The sequence below is a fragment of the Lathyrus oleraceus genome, chromosome 6, assembly GCF_024323335.1.
Source record: "Lathyrus oleraceus cultivar Zhongwan6 chromosome 6, CAAS_Psat_ZW6_1.0, whole genome shotgun sequence".
Taxonomy (NCBI): domain Eukaryota; kingdom Viridiplantae; phylum Streptophyta; class Magnoliopsida; order Fabales; family Fabaceae; genus Lathyrus; species Lathyrus oleraceus.
The window spans coordinates 304757321-304783299 of NC_066584.1; the positions used below are offsets into that span (position 1 = coordinate 304757321).

At 37.8% G+C, this 25979-nt stretch overlaps 1 pseudogene; it reads right to left on the reverse strand.

The window, feature by feature from the left end:
* Positions 1–7424: 7424 nt before the first annotated feature.
* On the reverse strand, positions 7425–7524 carry LOC127099061 (uncharacterized; annotated as a pseudogene).
* Positions 7525–25979: the final 18455 nt, after the last annotated feature.

The following is a 25979-nucleotide window of genomic DNA, read 5'->3' on the forward strand; positions in this document are numbered from 1 at the left end:
TGGAGAATTTGTGTATAGTGTAGTTCAAAATCTACACATATTTACATAGTCTAATATTTAAAGTGTAACGAAGGATGAAGAAATAGTGATATGGTTGGTAGATAGTTCATAATCTGATTGTAGATTGATAATGATTTTCTCCATACTTTAATTTACTATAGATTCTAGAATATATACCAAAATTTATCAACATTTTCTACAAAATCATTAACCATGTTTTTTATATGCGTTATTAGTTTTGTTTGTATGAAACTTTCATAATAATTAGGTTCTATCACATTTGTTCTAGTAAGTATAGATTTTCTCACAATCTATGTAAAAATATTTTGGAACTCACCAAATCTTAATGAAGATAATTCAAAGTTAAACTTAGAGTACTTAGTGGCCTCCTTATCATTATTTGTTAGACTATTGTTTATTGGTTGCTCAAAATTGTTCTAATGAATATTTTAGTTAATGCCATACATAAATCCATGTCTATAACTTGATTCAGTTTAGATCTCATGATTTACATTGGAGATAATACCATGCTCTACACATATGAATTATTTTTATGAATATTCCTATATCAATACAGGAAGATTCCAGTTTCATTTAAGTTGTGCTTCCTTGTTAACCTTACAATCAACCGGTCATTCAAATTTTTTGCTTATTTGCTATCATATTTTTAACTGCATGTTGGTGAATTTTCTAGATATCTTAATATGACAATCCGAGGTAGAGAAACTAGACAAAGTCAAGGGAGTGGTCACAATCAACTTCACCCTTCACTTTTGCGAGGTATATTAGTGGGACCATATTCGGTTCCTTAATACAATTCATGTGTTTTGTTGCAAATTGATTTTCCTCGTCTAGAAAGGCTATTGAGGTAATATTAATGTTTACGTTGGTTTTCATGTTTTTTTTTTAAAAATTGTGGACCTCATTACCTACTGATGCAACAAGGTTGTGGTTAATATCCTTATTGCATTATATTTTTAATGCATATATATATATATATATATTATATATATATATATATATATATATATATATATATATATATATATATATATATATATATATATATATATATATATATGGTTAGGGATGGTGGATGCATTAAAGCATAAGCAAAAATTCACTTATGATTTTGAAGAACTCTATGATGATATTGAAGATGAAGATACACAACTCATCGTGGAAAAAATTATCAACGAAAATTACTCAGGAACCAAACAATTGATGCATATAATGTAAAAAAAGGTAAAGAAGTGAGATTTGGATTTTCTAACAATATAGGACAATCTAGTAGAATAATTATACACAATGAAGGGAGATGTCATAATGACCAACCAAAACCTTCTCAATCTAGCATCCAACACCACCACCTCCACGTGCACCATTATGCAGAGGTATTTTCCTTATACTACGAATCATTTCATGTCGCATATGTCATACAGTGTGTGTTTGGTAAAAGGACTGAAAGTTTAAATGTTTTATGGTTTTGTTAAAGTGAATGATAGGTTTGCATATGACAAACTTGAATTGTTAAAGAAATATATGTAAACAATGTGATCTTTATGATCCGAACTGTGATCTTTGTATCAAACTATAGAAACTCGGTAGTTCTCTTTTACTGTTTGATTAGTCTTGTGTGTCTCTTGTTTGATAGAGTTAGAGTACTTTATAGTACTACTAAATATATGTTTGTTAGAGTTGGAGTATTTTATAGTACCACTGCTTATATCATTACAAATTTTTGCACTCAAAATATAAAGATTTTTTAAGGCCTCTACAATAATATAACAATCGCAAATTTTGCAATTACAACTGCATCAATCGTATTCATCATCGCTTTACCATAATATTAAGATTCATAGAATATAAATTGTGTTTTTTTTACCTTTGCATTGCAAACCATGAAATCTAATGAAAATAAAATTGAAAAGAAAATTGTGCTTTAATTTCCCTCATATACATTTACGACATTAGATTTACACATTCATGATTGGTGAGTTTCCCTTATTTGCAAGGTCTGGCTGGGAATGATGAATATTATGCCTATAATGATGGTGAAGAAAATGAGAGACAACTCATTAAAAATCAACAACAATCATTCAAACAAGGAATTGATGCAGATAATGCTACCCTTATATAAAGAGAAATTCAGAGAAGATAACTTGACTATCCACCCGGAATGCTTTCAAAATCATCACAATACCTGTATGGTTGATATGGTTAACAGTTTGGAGACTCCTTTCCCTATAGAGGAGGTTATATTTGTTGTTAAGAACCTTAAGAGCAATGTTGCTCCGGGTCCGGACGGTATTCCAACGAGTTTCTACCAAACCTATTGGCATATAGTGGGAGAGTATACTATCAACACTGTTCTTAACATCCTTAATAACCAAGAGGATCCTAAAAGATTCAATACCACACACATCAATCTTATACCCAAAATCAACAACCCTACTAAACCTACTAATTTTAGACCTATTGCATAGCAATGTTTTTATAAAAATCATCAAAAAAATTATTGCTAACAGGATTAAACTGATGTTACTCCATCTTATAAGTAAAAATTAGAGTGTGTTTGTTCATTAAAAGAATGGAAGGAATGACTACTATATTTTGGTGAGGAAATGATAATAGTATATGGATTATTAGAAAAGGAAGTTGTTGAGAGATTGGAAACAATAATAAGACTAACATTTGGGAGGACAATTGGAAACAATAATAAGATTCACTGAATGGTGCAAAAATAATATCAGAAAGACGAGTAAAAATATTCTTTCCATATTCATAAACATCATTGATGGCATTTCCGAAGCTAGAAATAAAATCATTTTAGTGCATGAATGGTCCTGGACGTTATAATATGGAAGAATCTGGAAATAATAATAACATGATTATAATCATGGACAAGAATGAAAAGAGAAGAAAAGTTAAGAATAAAAACCAGCAAGAGAGACAGAACAGGACCTGGGCTAACGATAATTGCATTCAGGCTGGGACTTCCAATATGATGAACAAAGACATAAACACTAATAATCAAAGGAAGAAGGATAAGAAAGATGGGGCACTAGAAAGAGAAGAGATAAAGAGGGTTACCTAGAGGAAGTGAACCAAGCTCACAGTGACTTCCACTATGATATTTCAAAAACAAAACGGTCATAAAGTTAAACATATTTTGAACAACAATCAAGAGAAAGAAGATAAGGAGAATAAAAAAACCGAGTATAAAAGAATAAAGGAGTAGAGGAGAAACAACTCCTTCAAACTACAAACACCATAGAGGAAAAAGATAAACACATAAAAGATGACAAAAACTCTAATTCTGCCCGAAAGTGGCTAACCTTCTCGGGGCGAAGAAATAAGCTCGGAGGAGAACTATGAACGAGACAATTCCTCAACGTAACATGTAAGGGGATAGCCTTGAAGATGTCAAGAAAGCTTATCGCATAAACATAAAAGCTCAGCAGCAAGATCTGAATCATGTAGGCACCAACAACAACAATAATATGAGTAATCAAACACAACATGTAACACTCCGGTTTTTTTAGTTATTATTTTAATTGAATTATTTGTATTTTAATTTAATTATTATGTGAGATAATTAAATTAATTTAGGGGATTCGGATGTGTGGCATTAAGGTAGGTTGTAGAGAGTAAGTAGAAATTAGTAGAGTTTATTTAAAATAATTGAAATTTATTTTAATAATTAAAATAATATTATTTAAGTGGATTTATTTAATAAATAAAAATAAGAATTTAGAGAATTTGAGTGTAATTTGTAAATTAAGAGAAATAGAGGGGAGGATGGAGTAAGAATAATTGTTAGTAAGGGAGAGAATTATAATTAAGACTAGATTACCCAAATTATATAAGGTAAAGAGATAACTTAGATTTAGGGGATTTTCTATTAGAACGTGAAAAGAGGATTAGAGGCACAAGGGAGATAGAAGGTTAGAGTTTTAGAGAGAGGGGAAGAACAATCAAAGATCAGGATTTTTCTATTGCTGCTAGGAAAACCACGTAAAAGGGGAGAATTGATTCGATGATGGGTATATGCATGAGGGGTAGAATGGAGGAGTCATTAACCTCCATTAGAGTTCTTGAGTTTTGAATAAAATTCTGATTTTGTATGATTGAATTGATGTTTATGATGTTATTGACATTAAATTTATGCATTCTGTTATGTATGAATTTCTGTTTTGAGTTGTGGATGAAAGTTCACCATTGTTGCTATTTTAAAGGTTTGGTAATAACATGATTTTATGAAAAAACATGAATGAAAGGTGTTGATTTAATGAAATTATATGTCAATGTTGTGCATATAATCTGTGTGTGATGTATTGAATTGATTTTGGGTAACTGGTGTAACACCCAAAATTCGATTAATATTTTTAATTGGATTATTTAGAATTTTATTTGATTAATTGGTGTTTTAATTATTTGTTGTATGGTTGTGGGGGGTAAGTATCCTTAGAATATAGGTATGGAGAGAGTAAAAGGTTGGTTTAGTTGTTTTGAGGTTATTAGAATTTTCATTAATTATTAGAATAAATAGTATTTTATTTGGATTAAATAAATAAAATAGTAAAATGATAGAATTGGACAAATGTGGAGGATTTGGAGAAATATAGGGGAGCAAGGAGTTAGAGAGTGGGGGAAATTACGTGAACTAAGAAAGTTAAGGATTAAGAGGTAATTGGAAAAAGTTGTGTAGAAAACCCTAAGGGTATATTGGGACTAAGAGGAGATTTTCCTAGTTTTATCAATACGTGAGAATTGAGACAAGAGGCAAAAGGAGAGAAAGAGCTTTTGAAGGGAGAAGAATAAAAGTTAGGATTTTGAAGAGGGACGCCATAGAAGTTGCTTGATTCATCATCAAGTGCTGGAAATCTAAGGTAATGGGGAAGAAATGACTACCAATTAGGTGTATTGCATGATGAGGTAGAGATGAGGAGTCCTTAACCTCATTAGGGTTCTTAGTTTTTCTTCTTATGAAGGGTTTATGATGAATTTCTGAAAATTGTTGATGGATCTTTGATAACACGAAATTATATCATATTTTTGGACTTAATTCAATTAAATTTTATTATTATTTATTTCAGTTCACTTCATTTTATAAGATATTACGCGGTATTTTCTTCCTATTTGTCTCAGGTGGTTTATTTCGAAGCACTAGTAAAAATGGAAGAAAAGGAGGTGCAAAAAGGAGAGAAAAAGAACCAAATGCCAAAGCCCAGCCCAAAGCGCAAAACACAAACGCTGTACCTGTGACGGACGTCACAGAGGGCGTGACGAGCGTCACGCAAAACAGCCTTGTGACGAACGTCACACATAATGTGACGAACGTCACACCATTCCCCTACTTTTTGGGCGCAAGTAACGCCTCAGAGACTTGAAGAGACGTTGAGGAGTGTTGGGCCCTATATCCACGCCATGCAATTAGCTACGTTGAAGACCTTCTGGCAGCAGACAGTTACCTAATGACACCAATATAAATAGCCACTTTGGAAAACCTAAAGTGGTTCCGAAGCTTTTCCAATTTTTTCCTTTGCCGCTTTTGCTTATTTTCTTTTCCAGCAATTTCAGTATTGTTTCTTTATTTATTTTTTACAAGTTCTACACTATTTCCCTTGCAATTTATACTTTCCCTTTTAGCATTTAATTAATTCTTTTCGCACAATAGTTTCTACACCGGAAACTATTGTGCAACTTTTACCGGATCTAACCTTACGTTAGAATCTAGTTTTTATTTCCTTCGTTTTAATTTTTTGTTTAATTGAAGAATCCAAGAACAAATCCTACCGGCTTGTGGTGGAGTGTTCAAGACTATTGTTTAACGCATTCAGGTTCTTTAATTATTATTTAATGCTTTGTTTTATTACTTATTTATATTATCTGCCTGGGATGAGTCTGTTTATGCATGATATATATTTTTGTTTGTTTAGTATGTCTGGCTAATTCGCCTAGATATCGGTATGTAAAGTAAGCGGAATAAGGGATCAAGACTAAGTCGGTCTGATTAAATTTAAAATTAAAATCAATCTTTTTACGGTCTCAATTTACAGGTTTAATAACAAGAATTTTTTACAAAAGTAGAAGACATAAAGAAGTTAAAATCAATAGAGCGAGAGTTTGAGGTTTTAACTAGACAGTGTAAATTAGACATTAATTCTAGATCAGGGCGAGAGCAAGTTTTAGAGTTAATTAAATTCTGACCTTTTCCAAAAAGTATTTTTAAAGATTGAATGTGAGGACGAGAGTTAAGCATTCGGGTTTAATTGTATAACCTAAGTCAACAGAGCGAGAGTTTGAGATAAGGGTGTTTAAAACGGTCAGTGTTTTCTTAAAAAGAGTTTCTGCAACTTTATTGCTTTCAAAAAGTGGTTTTTGACTTAATTATAAGTGACAGCTACATTAACATAAAATCATGGTTTATTCAACAGAGCGAGAGTTTGAGATAAAACCTTTAATCAATAAAGTTAACTGAAACGATTTATTTTAAAACCAAGAAACCGACAAAGAATTGATTCCCTAATTACGACGAACTACATACCGATATCCGCTTTATTAATATTTAATCTAGATCTTAGTTTAGCTTTTAGCTTCGCCCCCAAACAATCAACCATTATTCACCTTAGCTTTACGAAGTAACCTTAGATAACGGTATATCGATTCATAAGTCCCTGTGGGATCGATATCTTTTAAAACTACGCGATAGAACTGTGCACTTGCAGTTTGTACCCCAAATTCGACTCATAAAGTCGCGATCAAGTTTTTGGCGCCGTTGCCGGGGACTTTATTTAATCGATATCGTAACTCTTCCGTTACGCTGTAGAGACTAAGGTTTCTTTTTCTTCTATTCTTTCTTTCGTTGATTTGTATGCCACGCACTCGCTCACAAGGCGAACCGCTCTATTTACGAATCAATGATATCGAACTATATCTCCGAGTCTTACGACGAATTCGGGAATATCGTGCTGCAAACAATCTCCCTCCTATAGAACTTCCTGATTTCAAAAACCTTTTTCCTTCGATAACCGAGATGGCAGAACCAGCTCGTGCTCTTAGAGATTACGCCGCTCCATCGCAAGATGAGCCGCATTCAAGTATTGCTCCGCCCGCAATCGAAGCAAACAACTTCGAACTTAAACCTTCGCTGTTGCAGGCGGTGCAACAGAACCAATTCTCTGGAAATCCTACCGAGGATCCAAACCTTCATTTATCCGTATTTGTCCAATACGCTGATACTGTTAAAGCTAATGGTGTCACTTCAGAGGCAATTCGACTTCGTCTTTTTCCTTTCTCATTAAGAGATAGCGCTAGAAGATGGCTTCAATCTCTCCCTTCCAACTCAGTCACCACATGGAACGAGTTGAAGAAAGTTTTTCTTGCCCGATACTTTCCGCCAAGCAAAACAGCTATGTTAAGAGCCCAGATAAACGGATTTAAACAGAAAGACAACGAGTCTCTTTTCGAAGCATGGGAAAGATACAAAGACATGATGAGACTTTGCCCACACCATGGTTTGGAAGACTGGTTAGTAATTCACACATTTTATAATGGTCTCTTATACAACACAAGGTTAACAATAGACGCCGCTGCAGGTGGTGCATTAATGAACAAACCTTATGCTGATGCTTACCAGCTTATCGAGAGCATGGCCCAAAACCACTATCAGTGGGGAACCGAACGAACAACGGTGGAAAAACCTCAAACGAAAACTGGCATGTACGAGATAAGTAACCTTGATCACGTTAACGCAAAAGTGGATGCTTTGGTCCAGAAAATTGAAAGTTTAAACGTATCACCCCCAGCCGCCGTGGTTGCTATAACTCAGAATTGCGAGGTCTGTGGAATCCAAGGCCACACTCCTACGGACTGTCAACTCTTGACAGGAATCCAAGCAGAGCAAGTAAACTATGCTCAAGGAAGCCCCTATTCGAACACCTATAACTCAAATTGGAAGAACCATCCAAACTTTTCATATAAGAGCAATAACGCTTTGTACGCACCTGGACAGTCTCCAAATCAAGCCCCAGCTATACCTCCGGGATATCAGAAACCGAACACATCCATGCCTAACAATAACGCCCCTAGGAAATCCAACTTGGAAATCATGATGGAAAACTTTATAGCTTCCCAACAACAAACCAATAAAGATTTCTTAAACCAGAATGTACACACTGGCGAACAACTTAAACAACTAGCAAGCAAAGTAGATGCCTTGGCTACCCATAACAAAATGCTGGAAACACAAATATCACAAGTAGCCCAACAACAAGCACCTACTGCTGCCCCAACTGGTACATTCCCTGGACAGCCCCAACCTAACCCGAGAAGCCACGCTCATGCAATTATATTAAGAAGTGGAACGGAAGTGGAAGGACCGTCTGATCCAAGGATAGAAAACCAAAACCCTAAGAAATCAACTGAGGAAAGTGAACCTAAGGAAAAGAAAGAGAGTAATAAGGAAACCCTAAAAAAGAAGGAACCTTATGTACCTCCACCACCTTACAAACCACCTATACCTTACCCTCAAAGGCTTGTTAAAACCAAAGATGCGGGCCAATTTAGAAAATTTGTTGATCTCCTTAAACAATTAAACGTTACAATTCCGTTCACCGAAGCTATTACGCAGATGCCCTCATATGCTAAATTCTTAAAAGAAATCCTTTCTAATAAGAGGAAACTTGAGGATAGCGAAACCGTTACACTCCCTGCCGAATGTAGCGCTATAATCCAAAACATGCCCCCTAAACTCAAGGATCCAGGTAGTTTCTCTATACCCTGTCACATAGGAAAATTTGTCATCGACAAAGCCTTATGCGATTTAGGAGCCGGAATTAGCGTTATGCCTTTATCCATATGTAAGAAACTGGAAATGGGAGAATTAAGACCAACCAAAATGTTTGTGCAACTAGCAGATCGTTCCATCAAATATCCTGTAGGAATCCTTGAAAACGTTCCCGTACGCATAGGTCAATTCTACATTCCTACTGATTTTACAATTATGGACATTAGAGAAGATGATATTACACCCATTATACTGGGAAGACCATTCTTAGCAACTGCCGGTGCAATCATAGACGTAAAACGAGGACGACTCACCTTCGAAGTAGGTGAAGAGAAAATTGAATTCATTCTTTCCCAATTCTTGAACGTGTCGCATCGCGCGAAAAACCGGCGGGGAAACAAGAACAACAGAGCCGCCACCGTGCGTTATTTATCCCAAAAGAGGGAAAGGAAACGCTCAGAGTAAACCTGGGAAAGAACATGGTCTCGCGACCAAAGAGGATGGGTTCGGGAGTCGGTTATGCGAAGGGAAGGTATTAGCACCCCTACGCATCCGTAGTACTCTACGGGATCCACGCACAAAAGGAAGGATAATTGGTTGCTAAACACTGCTCATAAACACACACACACTGGCTGAAAGAAACGAAAGAGACTGACTGAAACTGAACTCGGCAGGATGTCGCATCCTGGGCCTACTTAGTCTATCAGGCATAGACATCAGAGTCGAAGTAGTTCGGACTGGGGAAACGACACATGCTCGCTAGGATATCGCATCCTATGCATACGTATCTTCTCGGACGAGAGAAGAATCAGAGCATTCGTAGCTCAGCTGACACACGCACAAACAAACACAAATAGGCAAACATGGAGCCTGAATGCCAATTGCTGGGCTTACATCAGCATCCGAACCAAACACACGCACACTGGAACCCAAATGCCACTCGATGGACTTACATCAGCTTCCAAGCACACAACAACACAACAAGTTAATAGGGAGTCGGGGACTCGAGCCTATAACTGTCAAGCACACACTCAAACAGACAGACAACAAATTGCTAAGGAGTCAGGCACTCGAGCCTAGCAACGGTCAGACAACACACACAAAAGAAAGAAAGGGCGCCCGGAGAGATCAGCTCAATCTCCTGCCTACATACTTCATCTGGTATGAAGATCAGGGCGATGTAGTTCCCCTACGCAGGGATAAAGGTCTAGCCTAACCAGATAACAGAGGGAGACACAACTAGGGAGACTACGACTCGAGCCTAGATGTTGTCATGCAGATCATCCCTAAGTTAAGGTTTCTAGCTAAATGGCACAAGGGCCAACCTATCCTAAGTATGGCTCACACAGGGAGCAAGCCACACACACTTAACTTGCACAGGAAGCAAGCCAAGCAAAACCTAACTTGCACAGGAAGCAAGTCTAAACTAATCCTAACTTGCACAGGAAGCAAGCCAAACAATCCTATCTTGCACAGGAAGCAAGTCAAACTATCCTAACTTGCACAGGAAGCAAGTCAAACTATCCTAACTTGCACAGGAAGCAAGTCAAACTATCCTAACTTGCACAGGAAGCAAGTCAAACTATCCTACAAGCACAGATAGCACACGCTATACACAAACAAGTGGCTCAAACAAGGGTTAGGTTTTAGTCAAGGGGTCATATCAACCTCAACAAACAAACCTCTGGAACTGGGTGAGTGTTGCTCTTAACCTTGCCATTGAGGGGCTAAGGTGAAGCAGATGAAAGGATGAAGTGAGGATGAGACCTCACAGCTCTTATCCCTGGCCTGGGAGAGCTCAAGACAAGAATGTGTGGGTTCAGAAAGTGGGAACCCTTCTACACATTAAAACTGACTCAACTGTACAATTGTACAAGATCTTGGGTTTGTATCTGCAATGCATCAACACAGTGGTGTGAGCAAAGCGGATGACACACTGAATAGTGGGGGATAGATTGCATATCCCTACCTTCCACCAATTGCCTCATTGAGGTCTTTGACTCTATGCAAGGACAAAGTTAAACATCCACAAACATTGCCTCTTAAGGGGGGCTTCAGACAGTTGCCTGGCCAAGTAACAGGCCAGGTCTTCCAGACTACATGAAGTAAAAGAGACATACCTCAATGCAAATTGCTTATACAAGCAAAGCAAAGCAAAAAGTTCACAAGGAACTAAGCAACTAAAGCACCTGAAACAGTCAAGCAGATGTTAGTATGCAACTTCAAACAAGACAGACAGAAACAGACACCAACAGTCCATTAGAGGCACATGGATGTGCAAGGCACAAGGCTTAAGGCATGTGAGCCAAGCCACCTACAAAACAAAGAGGTTAGACACAATATTCAAGCAAGCTCAGTCAAAAGAATTGGTCTCAATGGCCATTTGATGGTCAACCTGAAATCACAAACTCAAAGGTGAGTAGCAGGACCACTAGGGGAAGCCTAGGGTCAAAAATGAATGGAAAAGTCCAAACAGTAAAGGATGAGTATCCAAAATCATGTTCAAACAATTAGGAAACAAAACCAATTGGGTTCACATCCATATCAATCACTATCATCATTTCATGAACCATTTAGGTCAAAACATGGCAAACAGAAGCTCATAGAAGTCAACAACAAGACTTGCATCAAAAGCAATCTAAACATTTTCCAAAAATCACCAAATAAATCATGATCAAACCTAACACATAGCATGGTAAGCATGTCAAATTTCATCCCATTTGGACAAGTGGAAGGCAGTCAATGAAAATCAGAAAGTCAAAGCCAATTTGAACATGCTCAAAGAAGTCAACCAAACATGCATCAACTTAGAAAAATCATAAGTCAAGAATGGTGTATGATAAATGAATGGGATCAAAACCATGGCAAAGATGAGGATGTCTAGTTATCTCATGCAAAATTTCGTGTCCATCTAATAAAGTATGAGAATTTCACCAATGAAGTGGGAACAGGTGTCACACAAAGTCAACAATTGACTAGGCAGGGGATAAAATCTCAAACAATTAGGAAAATAGTTCAAATAAATCCAAGAAAATTCACAAGTCAACTAGACATACAAGAGTAGGCTCATGCAAAATTTCAATCCATTTAGAGGTCAAGAAGCATGGTAATGAAAATCATGAAGTTGGACATCAATGGTGTGACACAAATTGTCACATCCCAATTCAAAAAATCATATCTCACAAACCACAAATGATAAATTCACAAACTCTACACCAAAATCACCATGAATGTGTCTAGTTTAAGCACAAAAAATTTGGGAGCCATTGGACACATTCTCATCATTTCACAATTGATTTGGCAAAATGTACAAAATTTGGTCACATGTCACAAACCCTAAGGCCATTTAAAAACCACTCATCCAAAAATTCTGGAAAAATTATGATAAAAAAGTAGAGATCATGATGAACATAACACAAAAAATCCCATTCAAATTGGATCAAAAATGAGCAAGTTATGAATTTTGGAAGATTGGTAATCAAAGTGAAGAAATTAATTGAATTTATATTGAGAAAATGGCATTTTTGTAATTCTCTGATTCACTTAACCAAACACAGTCGTTTTGGGCACAAAATGAAATGTTTTCATTGGTTGGTGAGTTGAAAGAGGCCATGCACGTGTGAATGTGAAAAATTCTGGAAAAATAAATTGGGAAACTAGGGTTTATGTTCATCATCATCCCCAAATTCGAATTTCTTAATTTCTCCCCAAAAATGTCAATTGAGCATACCATTGTAATCATCAAACATCATACAACAACAATCCAAACCCTATTTTCATTAATTTGAACTACACAACAAGAAATCACAGGAAACATTTTCAAACATCAAACTTTATCTCATCATATCTTCATGGATACACCACTATTTTCAAAAAGTGAAAGCATCACTAAGCTCAGCATTGAAAGATCTTTATGAAACATGTGTCAATTTAACAAAATAAAGGGGTCGAAATTTACTTGATTTCTGCAGAAAAGTTGAGATGCAATGATATTTTGGATGCTGTCAGCTCAAACAGTCAAAGGTCCAAGCTCCAAGTGATGGATGATGAAGTTATTTGAGCTCAAACTTGCTCCATTTAACTTTAAATCCAAACTGCCATGGAGAGTGGTTGAAGAAAAACAGAGTTGAAAATGCTGTGCAGGTGATGGATGATGCTTGGAATGAGCTTGCAATGTTGGTTAGAGCATGGAGGAATCAAGTTTTGCTTGAGGGTTATGGAGATTTTGGCAGAAAATGCAAGAGGAGCCAAAATGCAAAAGTGAGAGAGCAACGTTTTTGGTCTGTTGAAGGCTGCTTCTTAGGGTTACAAAATGGTGAGAAGATTGTCAAGTGGTAATGGCCAGGTTTTTAGCATGGTGAAAAAATGGTTGGTCAAGTGTTGCCAAGGGTGTTTGCTGCAGGATGTTGTCAAGCCAACTTAGTTCATTGGTTTTGGATATAAGAAGTTGGAATGCAAGATGGCAGTTGTGGGATGAGGGAGTTAAGCAAGGCTTTGTTGCTGGTCTTCTTTACAGTTGCTACCACTGTCTTTTTGTTGACAGAAAATGGGAATGCAAAGCCAGGCTTAGTTTTGTTATGTATGGACAGACAAATTGCAAGGTAAGGTGAGTTTTGGGAGTGCTGTATGAGTGATGAGTGAAGTTGGATGTTTCTTGTGGGATGTCAAGGCAAGGTGAATGGGTTGTTTGCTGCTAGCAAACTTTGGAAGAATGGCCAAAATGCAGTTGGGTGGTTTTTAGAGATTGTAGGAAGTTGGTTAGGTTTTGTTGGTTAATGCAAGTGGGATGAGCTTGAATGAATGAGGTTAGGTCATGTCATGTTGGTTTGGTGGTTGCAAGGCAGGGTTGGAATGAATGCAATGCAGGGTGTAATGAGTGAATCAATGCAAGATGATGCTAGGGTTGGTTTTGTTGGTCTGTTATGACAGAACATCTAGGTTCAGAAAATTTGTTTTGATGTGGTGACAGATTTTTTGAAATGTAAAGCAAAATGGCCAGGTGAGGTTTTAGAATGCTACTGGTTTTTTCATGGCAGGTAATCTTCAAGAGTTCTATGTTGTTTGTGGCAGCAAAATGAAATGCATAGCAAGGGTGAGGTTTGAGAATTTTTGCTGGTCTGCTAATGCGGGGTTTGACAGGAAATGCAATTGTTTGATGTTTCTTGTTTAAAGCCAGGCCAGAGTTAGGTTACCTCCCTTGGTGTTTTTGAATAGGTCTTGAAGAAGTGCAAGAAGAGGTTGTCTTTTGAAGATGAATGAGAGGTTGGTTTAAAGGCAATGGCTATTGGAAGCTGCTTCTGGTGGTAAGGCAAAGGCAAGGTTTGTAAAATGAGAAACTGAGATGGAAAAAACTGATATGGTTGGCAAGGCAGGATTAGTTGCTGCTACCAGTTTTGATGGCAGGAAAAATGCAAAATGGCCAAGTGATCTTTTTTTAGGATGAGTGATGAATGGTCCTGCTATGTGGCTGCCATGGATTTTCTGAAATGCAAAGCAACTAGCAAGGGTGAGTTTTTAGAATGCTGTATCCAGTGTGGTTTGTTATGTTTGTTGACAGAAAATGGCAAGGTGAGGGCATGATTTTCTGCTGCAGTATGGTGGTATGCTGCTAGCAGCCCTTTCATGACAGGAAATGCAGGAGGGTATGGTTGTTCTTGGCAGAAAAAATAGGAATGCCAGTAGGAGAGAGTCAACATGAGTGAGTTGTATGCCATGCTGCTGCTAATGCCCTTGCCCTTGACAGCAAAATGGTGGATGAAAAATCTGCTATGGACAGTACAAATTATTGTTGGAAGTATGGTAGCATTTGTCCTTTTCCCCCTAATCTCAAGTAAGCAAGCATGGCCTTCTATTGTTGTTGGTTTAGGCTGCAAGTGAGGCTCTAATGACAGAGAAAATGCTGCATAATTGCTGTCCTTTTGAGGTGCAAGGCAAGGCATGGTGAATGGTATGGACAAGTATGGTTAAATGGTACTTTTCTTACAATTCAAGCAACCAAGCAATGGCCTTGTGTACTGCATATTTTGACTTTGCAACCACATTTTAAATGACATTTCTGAGCTGTTCCAATTGGCCAAATGGTAGAAAAAGGTTTACATCAAAAAGTCAAACATTGGTCAAACTTGCATTTAAATGAGATAAGTCAAAAAATGCCATTTTGATTGGTGAAGTTTTGGCTCATGAAATTTATATTTTTGGAAAGAGGGGATCAAATGTGACTTGTAGGAAAAAAACCCCACCAAAATTGGCCAAATGGTTTGAGAGATATGGCCCTTTGAAGTTCAAGATTTTCTGAAATCGATTCGATCATAACTTGCCAACCACACATGGGAATTAAGAGTTCTTGGACTTTTTGGAAATGGGAGAACAAGATATTCAACTTTCATGTTGGGCAAAAATTCATTTGGAGCTTGTATCATGATGTAGTTTTGAGGATCAAGACTTTCCATTTATGGCAGGTTTCAGTTACAGGTCCAGTTTCCATTTTTGGAAATTCATGATCTGGCTTCAAATTCTTCCATGATGGTGTTTGACATGATATATGAGGACTATTTGGCCATGAATGAGCTCTCACAAACCAATTCCAATCATCAAATCACTGATTAAATGGACAGTTGACCAACAGTTGACTTTTAGGGTTTTTGTCTGATTGTGCATTGACTGATGAATTCCAAACCCTAATTCCTTGAGAACTTGACTTCAAATGATGTCCCAAGTTGTATGAACTCTTGATTATTAATCATGGTGCCCAAATTCCACAAGAATGGCCACCATCCACTGCTTTGACTGACTGTTGACTTTCTAGGGTTTTTGACTGTCTGTGCATAAACTGATGATCTCTGAGCCTTCAACCCTTGACCAAAATACTCCAAATGGACCCCCAAGTCATGTGAACTTGATGGACAAATCCTAGGGCCTTGGCTCCTTGAGAATTGTGCTTGTTTGCTTGGTTGACTGATCTCCTGATCAGTTTGACCTAATTCCTTGATTGGCTTGCACTTGAGGCAAAAGAGGATTATGCAAATGCTATGCAATGGACCATGATATGCTATGACCTAATATGAAAATGTATGTACAATGATAGGTGCAAATTTGAGGTGCTACAGAAAGCACCTGCAATAGAAGATACATGTTACTTCATGGATATCATCGATGAATGCATAAAAGAAGCAAAGTTAGAAGAAGACAAATCATCTGACTGCCTTGTAGAAGACAGATCTAACCAATGTTTAGCAATAACACCGGATCCTACGCAATGTCTTAACAAACCAACCCCTGACCTGAAAACACTTCCCAAAAATCTGAGATATGAATTCCTAGACTTAGAACTTGAACGACCTGTGATAGTTAATGCAGACCTAGGAAGACTCGAAACAGAAAAACTCCTACATATCTTAAGGAAGTATCCAACCGCACTAGGGTACCACATCACCGATCTTAAAGGAATAAGTCCTTCTATTTGTATGCACCGCATCATGTTAGAAGAAGACTGTAAAACCTCTAGGGAACACCAGAGAAGACTAAATCCGATCCCGAGTGAGGTAGTAAAGAAGGAAATAACCAAGTTATTGGAAGCAGGTATTATATATCCTATATCTGATAGCAAATGGGTTAGTCCTGTGCACGTTGTACCAAAGAAAGGAGGCATAACCGTTATTGAAAACGAAAAAGGGGAAACTATAACTAAACGAATCGAATCAGGATGGAGAATGTGCATTGATTATAGGAAACTAAACAAAGCAACCCGAAAAGATCATTTCCCTTTACCATTCATTGACCAAATGTTAGAACGATTAGCAAAACATTCACATTTCTGTTATCTAGACGGTTATTCAGGCTTCTTTCAAATACCAATTCACCCTGATGACCAAGAAAAGACAACGTTCACGTGCCCTTTTGGTACCTTCGCTTATAGACGAATGCCGTTTGGTCTGTGTAATGCCCCTGCAACCTTTCAAAGATGCATGATGGCAATTTTCGCCGACTTTCTCGAAAACATCATGGAAGTATTTATGGATGACTTTTCTGTATACAGACAAAGTTTCGAAGAATGCCTTGAAAACCTGGAAAGAGTTCTTGAGCGATGTGTAAAAGTAAACTTAGTACTTAACTGGGAAAAGTGCCACTTTATGGTACAAGAAGGAATTGTTTTAGGACACATCATCTCGAACAGAGGAATTGAAGTAGACAAAGCCAAAATAGAGGTAATCGAAAATCTTCAACCCCCAAGAACCGTGAGAGAAGTACGAAGCTTTTTAGGACACGCCGGTTTTTACCGACGATTCATCAAAGACTTCTCTAAGATAACTAAACCTTTAACCGGACTGTTGATGAAAGATGCCGAATTCATATTCGACGATAACTGTTTAAAAGCATTTCAAACGCTTAAGCAAGCATTGATCTCCGCACCCATAATGCAGACACCAGACTGGAATGAACCATTCGAAATAATGTGCGATGCCAGCGATTATGCTGTAGGTGCTGTTTTAGGACAACGAAAGGATAAAAAGCTTCACGTTATATATTACGCAAGCAGAACCCTGGATGAAGCGCAAATGAATTACGCCACTACCGAGAAAGAACTCCTAGCAGTGGTATTTGCGCTAGATAAATTTCGTTCTTACTTGGTCGGAGCTAAAATAATAGTTTACACTGATCACGCTGCTATCAAGTACCTTTTAACAAAAAAGGATGCTAAACCTAGACTCCTAAGATGGATCTTGTTGCTACAAGAATTCGACTTAGAAATCAAGGACAAGAAAGGAACTGAAAACGTAGTAGCAGACCACCTCTCTAGACTTGAGAACCTTGAACCGGAAAGAACATCAATTAATGATGATTTCTCGTATGACAAACTTATAGCTACTTTGGAAGAGAACAACTCCGACATGCAAGTAGAAACCACCTTAGCTATATCTACCACACCATGGTACGCTGATCTCGTCAATTATTTAGCTGCCGGAATAGTTCCACCTACTTTATCTTACCAGCAGAAGAAACGATTCTTCTACGACATAAAACACTATTACTGGGATGATCCCTTACTTTTCAAAAGAGGCCCCGATGGTATTTTCCGTCGATGTATACCCGAAGAAGAGGTAGAAAATATAATCCAACACTGCCACTCCGCTCCTTATGGTGGACACACAAGTACATCCAAGACCTGCTCTAAAATCCTACAAGCCGGCTTTTATTGGCCAACTATATGGAAGGACGTACATGTGGCTATTAAGGAATGTGACAGATGTCAACGCACGGGAAACATATCTAGACATGACGAGATGCCACAAAAAGGTATTTTGGAAGTAGAGATCTTCGACGTGTGGGGAATAGACTTCATGGGACCTTTTCCATCCTCTTTCGGTAACAAATACATACTCGTGGCAGTTGACTACGTATCAAAATGGATCGAAGCTGTAGCCTCCCCAACAAACGACACCCGAGTAGTAACTAGACTCTTTAAGAATATAATATTTCCGAGATTTGGCATCCCAAGAATAGTAGTCAGTGATGGTGGATCGCACTTTATATCCAAGGTACTCGAAAAATTATTATTTAAATATGGAGTGAGACATAGGATAGCGACACCTTACCACCCTCAGACCAGTGGACAAGTGGAAGTATCTAACAGAGAAATCAAGCAAATACTAGAAAAAACGGTCGCCACTTCAAGGAAAGATTGGTCATTGAAATTACCAGAAGCTTTGTGGGCATACCGAACTGCTTATAAAACCCCATAGGGACGACCCCATTTAAGCTCATTTATGGAAAATCCTGTCACCTCCCGGTAGAATTAGAACATAAAGCCTATTGGGCTATTAGAAATCTGAATCTAAACTATAAAGCCGCCGGTGAAAAGAGAATCCTTGACATAAACGAATTAGAAGAACTCAGAAGAGACGCCTATGAAAATGCCAGAATCTATAAAGAAAGAACAAAACAATGGCATGACAAGCGTATATCAAGGAAAATCTTCAAGCAAGGCGACGCAGTCCTTTTATTTAACTCTAGACTAAAGTTATTCCCGGGAAAACTACGGTCCAGATGGTCAGGACCTTTTCATATCACTAACATCTTCCCCAGTGGAGCAATAGAAATTAAAGGCAAATCCACAGAACCGTTTACCGTAAACGGGCAACGTCTAAAACACTATCATTATGCGGAAACCAATGGAGATTCGTAAATCCTACACTTAGACGAAATGCCCCCAGGACCTATAGATTATACTTAACAGTTTCTTTGTCGAGCTTGCGACATTTAAACAAAGCGCTTAGTGGGAGACAACCCACAATTATTTTCTTATTCTATTATTAACATTTTCCTATTTTTTTTTCCTCAATTATTCTTTTAATTTCTGTTTAGTATTAATTCCTGATTTATTTTAATTCAAAAGAAAAAAAATATATATAATAATAATTTTTTTTTTCTTCTTTCGGCATTTGGCCAAATCCTGACTAAAACTCATGTTTTCTTTTCTCTAGCTAACACTAACCAGATGGGACATTTTGATCGTATGGGTATCAAATTCAGAGGAATGGCTCAGAAACAAAAGTTTGAAGAACTAGCCACTAGAGAGATGCTACCTAGTTTATATGCTGATGATTGGGCTATGACTGCCCTTGGACTTAGACAAAGTGTCCTGTATTTGCTGAACCAGGTAGGATGGGAGACATCCCCTATCCTGAGACATTTCACCACCTACCGGAGACTCACACTAGAATTCCTTAGCTCATTAATCTATCTACCCAGCCATGGAAAAGGAATTAGCAGAGGTTTTATCCAGTTCAGAATGTTCAATATGGAGTACCAATTTAATATTAGAGACTTTACCAATCTTTTAGGTTTTCCTACCTCCTTTGACACATTCACAATAAGCCAGGAAGAACTTTTTGAACATAGAGAACTTGAACACTTTTGGGGTAAGCTGACTGGAAATGATGAGCCCGAAGAACATGAGTTTCTCTCTGGAAACATACACAACCCGGCCTTTCGCTATTTCCATAAGATCCTGACCCACACTTTATTTGGGAAGAAGCCAAATAGTACTTCAGTTTCACGTGATGAACTCTTCATCATATTTTGTGCTTCCCAGAACCGTCCAGTAAACGGTGCCACTTTTATGTTAGCTAATTTGGACCACCTTATCCAGGATGAGCGAGCACCCATTAGAATAGGCGGTTTGATAACTATGATAGGTAATGCTATTGGATTACGTCAGCCTATGCTTGACCTAAGCCCTTTTTGTGGCATTACTACTATGAGTATACCCTTCCTCTTCAACACTATGTTTATAGCAAACCTAGGGTCTGACGAGTTTGAGCTTATTATTGATAACCAGGTTCTTTGCCTATTCACCATGCCCGATCCTAGGACTAGCATTCATAACCGCAGTAACTGGCTCTACAACCTGAACGAAACTCCCACTCCTGCTAGATCCACTGAATCCATCCAGGACTATGAGATTTGTAATGACTATGAGACTTATGATGACCAGATCCCTCATGCTGAATCTGACCCTCAGACACCATCCGGCTATTATGATATTGACCCTCCTCCTCAGCCTGTTCAGACCGAAGAATCATCCATATCCGACCTCCGGCATCATATGCCCGGAACTGATTATAACACCGCCATTGAAGCTTTGATGTCAGAACAAGACGCCCTTAGAGGAGAATTTACTAACATGAGACACGAAGTTCTAGGATACATGAGCAGTATGACAGATCAGTTTCACGAGTTGCTACATCGTGTTAACTCTTTTGCTCCTCCGGCCAGAGATCGTACAGAGGGATAGAATTTAGTTATTTTTCTAAGTTATTTAGTTTTAAGTTAGATTATTCATTAATGTTATTTGAATTCATGTTCACATTTATTTCTCTTTCATTTCATTGTTTTCCTTTCCTGTATTACATTATGATCATTTTATTGAAGCTGTTTATTTAATTTTATTATGCAATAGCTATTATGCTCTACTGTTGCTACCTATGACTTATTATTATACAAAGCAGATTAAGCGTGCACGATAAATTAAATTGCAGAATAAACCAATCATAAGCAAAACAAAACAAAATAAATAACAAAAATAAAATCCTTTACCAAAGTGATTCTGTGAAACGCTACTGAAGCCTTGCCAAAATGGAATGTGTGACGAGCGTCACACAATCCATAACGGACGGCACGCCAAGTGCCTGTTACGAACGTCACACCCCTGTGACGAGCGTAACACCCTTCAGACTAGTGAACGTTAAGGAGCCGTTGGAGACGAACGTTACACCTTTTTTTACTTTCTACCTTCCCCATTAATTTCCATTCAACCACACTTAATTACTTTTCAACCACTTTTTCTTTCCAACTTCCAAATTCTTCTCCTATAAATACCCCTCCAAACCTTCCTTCATTCACCACAAACCATTCTCTCCTACCAAATACATTTCTTTTCTTTCCAAATCACCCCTTCAAAATTCATTCATCACAATGGCGGGAAATCAGAATTTTGGAAATATCATCTTCCGATCCGAAGATGAAAATTATCAAAGGGAGCAATTCGAGCGTTTCCAACAGCGAGGCGTCGTTTCCACCAGGTACCCCGATTTAACTTGTTTACAACAATTAGGATTACTCCAAGGTATCGAATGGATGCTCCGTCAAGCCAACTTAACCTTCCTTTGCACTCATAATCAACCCACCTACCCATCCCTAACCTTAGAATTCTTAAGTTCATACGACTACACCACTCCCGCCGGTGAAGACGAATTTTTAACCGGTACCGCAACCTTCCGTATGTTTAACACCGAGTACTCCTTAACCCAAAACCAATTGAGTACCATGCTACAATTCCCCATAGAAGGTCTGCTACACCCCAGAATCCCTCCAAACTCAAACTGGAACACAGTTGACGTTTTCGGCCTTTTTAAGAAAATTTCCGGTATAGATACCTACAACTGGGAAGAGCTCCTTCTCTCCCATATACATAACCCCACTATCCGGTACTTTATCCGCATCTTGCAAAACACAGTTTTTGGAAGACCAAACAACAGCAAGGTAAACTCAAAGGAGCTATTCTTCCTCCAGTGCGTCTTCGAACCAGATACTCAGGTAAACGCCGCCTCCTTTCTATTTCATCATATCCGCACCTTATGTGCTAGAGGCCGGCAACCTTTTATAATTGGTGGATTAATCACCACCATAGCACTTGGCCTAAACCTAGGGGATAAACTCCAAACTTTAGAATCTCTACCTCCCCTATCTATGGATATCAGCTACTGTCGATCCAGCCGCTTGATTAAGAACAGAGTAGGCGGAGGATATTATCTTATGGTGAACAACCAGGCAGTCCCAAGCGTTGTTCTACCAAATATCGCCCTAACTGATGTCACAAACCCCGACCGCCACCTCTATGATCTAAACGCTCCCGAAGCCACCATAGCACTTGGCCTAAACCTAGGGGATAAACTCCAAACTTTAGAATCTCTACCTCCCCTATCTATGGATATCAGCTACTGTCGATCCAGCCGCTTGATTAAGAACAGAGTAGGCGGAGGATATTATCTTATGGTGAACAACCAGGCAGTCCCAAGCATTGTTCTACCAAATATCGCCCTAACTGATGTCACAAACCCCGACCGCCACCTCTATGATCTAAACGCTCTCGAAGCCACCAAGCCTTCACAAACAAACCCGCACACAGACGAGTTTGAAGCAATGGAGCAAGGTGATCATCCGCCTACACAACAGTCAGTCCCGCTCAACCCTTCCGGCAATGCAACTGGCCCATCCTCCCAACGTCGTCGACGAAGAAGGCCTGCAACCAACGACGACATCATAGATGCTATTGAGGGTATGCAGGCACAGAATGTCGAGATGATGCAGATAATGCATCAAATGCAACAACAACAGGATGCTAGGAATGCCATAACCGACCAGCGGTTTACTGAGTTGTTCAGCAGGTTTGACAACTTAGACTTACGTCAGAGATCACCAGGTCCAAGAACCAGAGGCGGAAGACAACCTTAGTTGTAGTTTCTCTTTCCTTTCCATATTGTATTTCATTTCCTTAAAACATTGGGGACAATGTTTAGTTTAAGTATGGGGGGGAAACCATGTTCTTTCTATTTTCATTTTCAAGTATGTACCTTTCCCTCCATTGTTTTGCTTTATTATTTGTTATAAAAAAAAAAATCTATTATTTTAAGTTAAGTCCCGAGTGTGAATAAATTTCTATTATCTATTCCCTCAAACTTTCATGAGCCACACAACAAAAACTCAACACCCAGTAAGTATAAAGGTTGCTCATCTTATCAATCTTGAGTCGAATCAAGACAAAGACTACTACCGCCAAACACTCTAAACGAACCCAACATGTTAGATCAGGATAAGTACCTATTATACCAATCCCTTGAACTTTTAGTTTTATAGTAACCCCAAGTAGTTTATACGAGAAGTTAGCACCATCTTAATAGCAAACTACGTGGAGAGCCGATGAATATAAGTGGATGTTTCCCAAAGTAACATAAAAAAAATATATATATCAGGAAATGCACTAATTAAGTTAGGTGATCCTTACCAGATCATTTAATCTAAAGGTTGCAGATCATACAAAAGCATAATATGAAAGATCCATTATGAGTTGGTTCAGCATGTATCTGGTACTGAACTTGGTAGGGCGGACTACGGTTCGATCCCCCGCAATTTGCAATGGACTGAATAACGAAGTTATCCGATTTATGTACCAGAACTTCCAGCTAAAAGGGAATCATAATCACTAACCGGTTACTCCACTATGTGCGCGAAAAGATAAAGGGCTTAATGTGATTTCGCTAGAATGAAAACGGGTGAAATAAGAGTAAAGGAACTAGGATAGCTATCATAGTGTACTTGAACTGATTTGCATAAGGTGGGGTTGCCTAGGTTGTGACGGTGGTTGTTGATATCAAGATTTAACTCAAGTTGCTTCTAAACAAAATCCACTTGCAACCTATTACGAATTGATGTGTGTTTTGAAATTTCATCTGGCTAAATTTCTAAAACGAGTTCTATACTGAATTTTGCTTGAGGACAAGCAAAGATCTAAGTATGGGGGAGTTTGATAACACGAAATTATATCATATTTTTGGACTTAATTCAATTAAATTTTATTATTATTTATTTCAGTTCACTTCATTTTATAAGATATTACGCGGTATTTTCTTCCTATTTGTCTCAGGTGGTTTATTTCGAAGTACTAGTAAAAATGGAAGAAAAGGAGGTGCAAAAAGGAGAGAAAAAGACAAACGCTGTACCTGTGACGGACGTCACAGAGGGCGTGACGAGCGTCACGCAAAACAGCCTTGTGACGAACGTCACACATAATGTGACGAACGTCACACCATTCCCCTACTTTTTGGGCGCAAGTAACGCCTCAGAGACTTGAAGAGACGTTGAGGAGTGTTGGGCCCTATATCCACGCCATGCAATTAGCTACGTTGAAGACCTTCTGGCAGCAGACAGTTACCTAATGACACCAATATAAATAGCCACTTTGGAAAACCTAAAGTGGTTCCGAAGCTTTTCCAATTTTTTCCTTTGCCGCTTTTGTTTATTTTCTTTTCCAGCAATTTCAGTATTGTTTCTTTATTTATTTTTTACAAGTTCTACACTATTTCCCTTGCAATTTATACTTTCCTTTTTAGCATTTAATTAATTCTTTTCGCACAATAGTTTCTACACCGGAAACTATTGTGCAACTTTTACCGGATCTAACCTTACGTTAGAATCTAGTTTTTATTTCCTTCGTTTTAATTTGTTGTTTAATTGAAGAATCCAAGAACAAATCCTACCGGCTTGTGGTGGAGTGTTCAAGACTATTGTTTAACGCATTCAGGTTCTTTAATTATTATTTAATGCTTTGTTTTATTACTTATTTATATTATCTGCCTGGGATGAGTCTGTTTATGCATGATATATATTTTTGTTTGTTTAGTATGTCTGGCTAATTCGCCTAGATATCGGTATGTAAAGTAAGCGGAATAAGGGATCAAGACTAAGTCGGTCTGATTAAATTTAAAATTAAAATCAATCTTTTTACGGTCTCAATTTACAGGTTTAATAACAAGAATTTTTTTACAAAAGTAGAAGACATAAAGAAGTTAAAATCAATAGAGCGAGAGTTTGAGGTTTTAACTGGACAGTGTAAATTAGGCATTAATTCTAGATCAGGGCGAGAGCAAGTTTTAGAGTTAATTAAATTCTGACCTTTTCCAAAAAGTATTTTTAAAGATTGAATGTGAGGACGAGAGTTAAGCATTCGGGTTTAATTGTATAACCTAAGTCAACAGAGCGAGAGTTTGAGATAAGGGTGTTTAAAACGGTCAGTGTTTTCTTAAAAAGAGTTTCTGCAACTTTATTGCTTTCAAAAAGTGGTTTTTGACTTAATTATAAGTGACAGCTACATTAACATAAAATCATGGTTTATTCAACAGAGCGAGAGTTTGAGATAAAACCTTTAATCAATAAAGTTAACTGAAACGATTTATTTTAAAACCAAGAAACCGACAAAGAATTGATTCCCTAATTACGACGAACTACATACCGATATCCGCTTTATTAATATTTAATCTAGATCTTAGTTTAGCTTTTAGCTTCGCCCCCAAACAATCAACCATTATTCACCTTAGCTTTACGAAGTAACCTTAGATAACGGTATATCGATTCATAAGTCCCTGTGGGATCGATATCTTTTAAAACTACGCGATAGAACTGTGCACTTGCAGTTTGTACCCCAAATTCGACTCATAAAGTCGCGATCAATCTTGTATTTATATATGTTACTATGATGAATCCATGTATGAACTATAATGAATATATGTGTATGAAGTTTTACGATTGATCCAGGTTGTAGAGATGTGAACTGATGATGAGTTGATGAACTGGTGATTGAATTTGTATGTTAATTTGTATAATTAGGTCTTAATAAGAGTGGGGTTTTAATCTGAGAAAATAAATGTTTGAAATAAGCTATTTTGATGTTAAGAAGTGTTTGAATGGTTTTATAACAATAAAAGATTTCCAAAATACGTTAAAACATGATTTTTGGCAAAATAGCGCAATATGCGTCTGTCGCTACTGGAGTTTAAACGCGATAATGAAAAACTGGGGACGCTTGAACAGAATCAGAAGAGCCGCCACTGAATTTTATTGGTGTGCCTCTATC